The sequence below is a fragment of the Haemorhous mexicanus genome, chromosome 16 (assembly GCF_027477595.1).
Source record: "Haemorhous mexicanus isolate bHaeMex1 chromosome 16, bHaeMex1.pri, whole genome shotgun sequence".
NCBI classification, from domain to species: Eukaryota; Metazoa; Chordata; class Aves; order Passeriformes; family Fringillidae; genus Haemorhous; species Haemorhous mexicanus.
In genome coordinates this window covers 12,813,443-12,818,964 of record NC_082356.1, presented here as the reverse complement: position 1 = coordinate 12,818,964, position 5,522 = coordinate 12,813,443, and positions in this window count along the sequence as shown.

The following is a 5,522-nucleotide window of genomic DNA, read 5'->3' as shown; positions in this document are numbered from 1 at the left end:
AGATAGAGGAGAATCACAAGAAGCTCAGAGAGGAGATTAAGGAAGACCTTCTTCAAATCTCAGCAGTACAGATCAGAAGTTCTGGTGCCCAACGCAGACGCTCCCCAGATAGAGAGAGAAGGTACACCCCACGAGCTGAGCTGTAGTTCTTCCTGCGTGATTGTGGAGAAAACATGAGGAGATGGGATGGAAAACCTACTGCTGCTCTGGTACAACGAGTGCGTGAACTGAAGACTCAGAGAAGAAGTTCCAGAAGGGAAGCAGCTCCAGTAGCCAGTAACCCAACTGTCATATATGATGATAATGACAATATTTTTGATGCCCTTGAAGGAACCTCCAAGACATATGTCCAGGGAAAGAAAGATAACCAAGCTTAGAGGGGCCCTGCCTCTAGCCAAGTAGAAGCTAGGGAAAACCGTGTTTTTTGGACTGTGTGGATTCGTTGGCCTGGCACATCTGAACCACAAGAATACGAAGCTTTGGTCGACACTGGTGCACAATGTACATTAATCCCAACGAGACATGTGGGGGCAGAGTCTGTTTCTATTGCCGGTGTGACAGGGGGATCCCAGGATTTCACTTTGGTGGAAGCTGAGGTGAGCCTGACTGGAAATGAGTGGAAGAAACACCCTATTGTGACTGGCCCAGAGGCCCCATGCATTTTAGGCATAGACTTCCTCCGAAGTGAGTATTTCAAGGACCCAAAGGGATTCAGATGGGCATTTGGAATAGCTGCTGTAGAGGCAGAGGGCGTCAAGCAATTGAACACCTTGCCTGGACTGTCAGAAGACCCATCTGCAGTAAGATTTCTGAAGGTAGAAGAGCAACAGGTGCCAATTGCCACCTCGATAGTGCACCGTCGGCAGTATCGGACGAATCGAGATGCCGTGATCCCCATCCACAAAATGATCCGTGAGCTGGAGAGCCAAAGAGTAGTCAGCAAGACCCACTCACCCTTCAACAGCCCCATCTGGCCTGTGCGTAAATCTGAGGGAGAATGGAGATTGACTGTGGACTACCGTGCATTGAATGAAGTGACTCCACCACTGAGCGCTGCCGTGCCAGACATATTAGAGCTCCAGTATGAGCTAGAGTCCAAGGCGGCGAAGTAGTATGCCACCATTGACATTGCCAATGCATTTTTCTCCATTCCTCTGGCAGCAGATTGCAGGCCTCAGTTTGCTTTCACCTGGAGGGGAGTGCAGTATACCTGGAACCGATTGCCCCAGGGGTGGAAGCACAGCCCCACCATCTGCCATAGACTGATCCAGACTGCACTGGAAAAGGGTGAGGCTCCAGAACATCTGCAATACATTGATGACATCATTGTATGGGGGAAGACGGCAGCAGAAGTGTTTGAGAAAGGAAGGGAAATTATCCAGATTCTCCTGAAAGCCGGCTTCGCCATCAAAAAGAGCAAAGTCAAGGGACCTGCTCAAGAGATCCAGTTTCTGGGAGTGAAGTGGCAAGATGGACGGCGTCAGATTCCCACTGATGTCATCAACAAGATCACAGCAATGTCTCCACCATCCAGCAAGAAGGAAACACAAGCTTTCCTAGGTGCCATAGGCTTTTGGAGAATGCACATTCCTGAGTACAGTCAGATTGTGAGCCCCCTCTACCTGGTCACCCGTAAGAAGAACAAGTTCCACTGGGGCCCTGAGCAGCAACAAGCCTTCACCCAGATCAAGCAAGAGATCGCTCATGCAGTTGCCCTTGGCCCAGTCAGGACAGGACCAGAGGTGAGGAATGTGCTCTACTCTGCAGCCGAGAACCATGGCTTGTCCTGGAGCCTTTGGCAGAAAGTGCCTGGGGAGACTCGAGGCCGACCACTTAGATTTTGGAGTCGAAGCTACAGAGGGTCTGAAGCTAACTATACCCCAACAGAGAAGGAAATTTTAGCAGCCTATGAAAGAGTCCAAGCTGCCTCAGAGGTAATAGGCACTGAAGCACAACTCCTCCTGGCACCCCGACTACCAGTACTGGGGTGGATGTTCAAAGCAAAGGTTCCCCCTATGCACCATGCCACCAGTGCCACATGGAGCAAATGGATTGCTCTGATCACACAGCGCGCCCATATTGGAAAACTGAATCGCCCTGGGATTCTGGAAATAATTACAAACTGGCCAGAAGGTGAAAACTTTGGTCTTGCTGATGAAGAGGAAGAAGTGACACGTGCTGAAGAAGCTCCACCATACAATGAACTGCCAGTGGAAGAAACGCGCTACGCATTTTTCACTGACGGTTCTTGTCGCATTGTGGGAATGAAACGAAAGTGGAAAGCAGCCGTATGGAGCCCCACACGACAGGTTGCTCAAGCTACTGAAGGAGAAGGTAGATCAAGCCAACTTGCAGAGCTCAAAGCCGTTCAACTGGCCCTGGACATTGCTGAAAGAGAGAAGTGGCCAAGGCTCTACCTTTACACTGATTCATAGATGGTAGCCAATGCTCTGTGGGGATGGCTGGAGAAGTAGAAAGAAGCTAACTGGCAACGTAGAGGAAAACCGATTTGAGCTGCCGATGAGTGGAAAGACATCGCTACCAGGGTAGGGAAGCTACCTGTGAAAGTCCGCCATGTAGATGCCCATGTCCCCAAGAGCAGAGCTAATGAGGAGCACCAAAACAATGAGCAAGTAGACCGGGCTGCAAAGATAGAAGTGTCAAAGATAGACCTAGATTGGGAACACAAGAGAGAGTTATTCCTAGCTCGGTGGGCCCACGAAACCTCAGGTCATCAGGGTAGAGATGCCACCTATAAGTGGGCACGAGACCGAGGAGTAGATCTAACCATAGACAGTATTTCTCAAGTTATTCATGACTGTGAGACGTGTGCTGCCATCAAGCAAGCCAAGCGAGTGAAGCCCCTGTGGTATGGTGGGCGGTGGTCCAAGTACAGGTATGGGAAGGCCTGGCAGATCGACTACATCACACTGCCCCAAACACGCCAAGGCAAGCACTACGTGCTGACCATGGTAGAAGCCACCACGGGATAGCTGGAAACCTATCCTGTGTCTCATGCTACTGCCCGGAACACCATCCTGGGTCTTGAAAAGCAAGTCCTGTAGAGACATGGAACCCCTGAGCAGATCGAGTCAGACAATGAGACTCATTTCAAGAACAGCCTTATCAACACCTGGGCTAGGAAACATGGCATTGAGTGGGTGTACCATATTCCCTACCATGCACCAGCTGCAGAGAAAGTGGAGAAGTACAATAGACTGTTGAAAACAACTTTGAAAGCATTGAGTGGGGAATCTTTCAAAAACTGGGAGCAGCATCTGTCAAAAGCCACCTGGCTAGTTAACACCCGAGGCTCTACTAACCGAGTAGGCCCTGCCCAATCTGAGCCTTTGCATAGAGTAGATGGAGACAAAGTCCCAGTGGTACATGTCAGAAGTTTATTAAGGAAGACAGTTTAGATCAATTCTGCCTCAAGTACAGACAAACCCATTCGTAGAGTTGTCTTTGCTCAGGGACCAGGTTCCACATGGTAGATAATGCAAAGAGATGGAAGAACACGATGTGTACCTCAGAGAGATCTCATTGTTAGGTGAGACCTACATATAAATATCACTGTTTGCTAAATGTTACTACCATTGTCTGTGTATAGCTGTATATTGAATGTCTGATGTATGTGTTTATAGAGTTAGAATATATATATTAGTTTTAGTAGTAAGCTGACGATATGGAGATAAGGAGTGGAATGTCCTAGGTTGACTATATGATGCTTTTATCCCCAATCGTCTCATTCCGTTTATGCTGAATAGTAAGTTTTGCACCTTTAAGACTTGCTCCAAGGATTGAGGGGGGGAGAGGAGGCGCGCAGTTTGTTTTCAGACACTGAACTCACTCCTACACATTCCTGCTTCTGGACTGTGTGTTTTCTGCGGATGAACAGACGGCGGGACAGGGCTCTGTTTTTCCTTGCTTTTTAGTTAGTTTAGCTAGCTGAGGCAAAGAAGTTCCCTGGACTGCGGTTTTTTTCCCTTTTTTCCCCTTTCTCTGGACCTGTTCACACCTGCTCTGGACTGAACAACCATAAGAGCACCAGCAGCTCGCCTCGGTGGGCCGGGCCGGGCCTGGGCCACGGCATTTCCAGCGCCGGAGGGACTGATAAGGGACTGAGTGAGCTGAACTGGAATCTGGGGAGGGGACTTTCTGGGTGTGTCATGTCCTTTGGAGCAGCAAGGGGTTTTATTGTTTAATATTAAGTTTTCTTGTTTAATAAATAGTTTTTTTCCACTTTTCTCCAAGGAAGTATTTTCTCCTGGACCGGTTGAGGGAGAGGTGGTAGAATCCGATTTCCTAGGGGGGCCCTTTGGGGGTTCTCTCCCAAATTTGCTCTGAACCAGGACAATAGCAATCTCTGAAATAATGTACCATCATCCCAGAGTCTGCAAACAGCTGACAAACCTCCATTCAGGGGGACTTGGATCATTATTTCCAGATAATAATTCCCAAGCTCCCTTTAAAAATAGTTCAACTGTCATGTCTAGAGGGTCAGATTGCCAAGTGCAAGCAACTCAAATCTAGTTTTGATGCAGAAAACATCTGGCTCTGTTGGCAAATTCCCGTCCAGGCAGAGCTGAGGCCTGGCCACCACCCAAGCTCTAAGTGGGAGAGAATTCCCTAAAGGTAATTTAAAACAAGGCTCTTGAGAATGGCACTTAGGAGTGAAGGTCTGGGGGTGACAGACTAATGAACCACTCAATAGCTGTCTCCTCCAAAATTCCCTCAGCACAGAGATGCTTTAAACCCAGCAAACTGTTGGAGTGGTTCTGTAATAATAATTGGGGCTGCATCTGATTCCTTAGAGGAGATGTCACAACGCCATCAGTTTAGAGGAGGCTTCCCACAGAGCTGAGAGATCATTTCTTGGAACTCTGAAAAATCCTTAAAAATGCTGAGACAGCCCTGGGTCAAACCATGGAGGATTTTGGTGGGATTTGGGGCAGATTGTTTGGTGTGTATCCAGAGTGACTTTGGGCAGATTTGGGGCCTGCTTGGGGCAGGTTTGGGGCAGGTTTGTTGCTGATGTTGGGGTTTTTCTCCCGTTTGCCCAGCTGTGGGCAAAGCCCCGAAGCACATCCTGTTCCTGTCCCAGCTCCTGAGGAGCCCGAGGAGCTGATGCTCTCCATGCTCTGCCCCCAGGGAGATCTGGGGCAATCCCGGCATCCTGGGGATTCTGGGCGGCCTTTGGGCCTTGGGGGATTTTGGGGCTTGAGGGGTGAGAGGGGTGAGGGGGGCTTGGGGCTGGATTGTTTGGGGAAAGTATCAGGATTTGGGGTGGAATGTCTGCATTATTAGGGGGAATTTTTAGGGGGAAATTACCAGGATTTTGGGGGGAGGAAATTCTAGATTTCTTTAGGGAGGAAACTTCTTGATTTTTGTTGGAAATTCTGGATTTTTTAGGGAGGAATTTCTGAATTTATTGTGGGGGTCTTCTGGATTTTTTGGGGAGAGATTTCTGGATATTTGGGAACATTTTTGGAAATGTTTCTGGATGGAGAACTGGGTTGGTT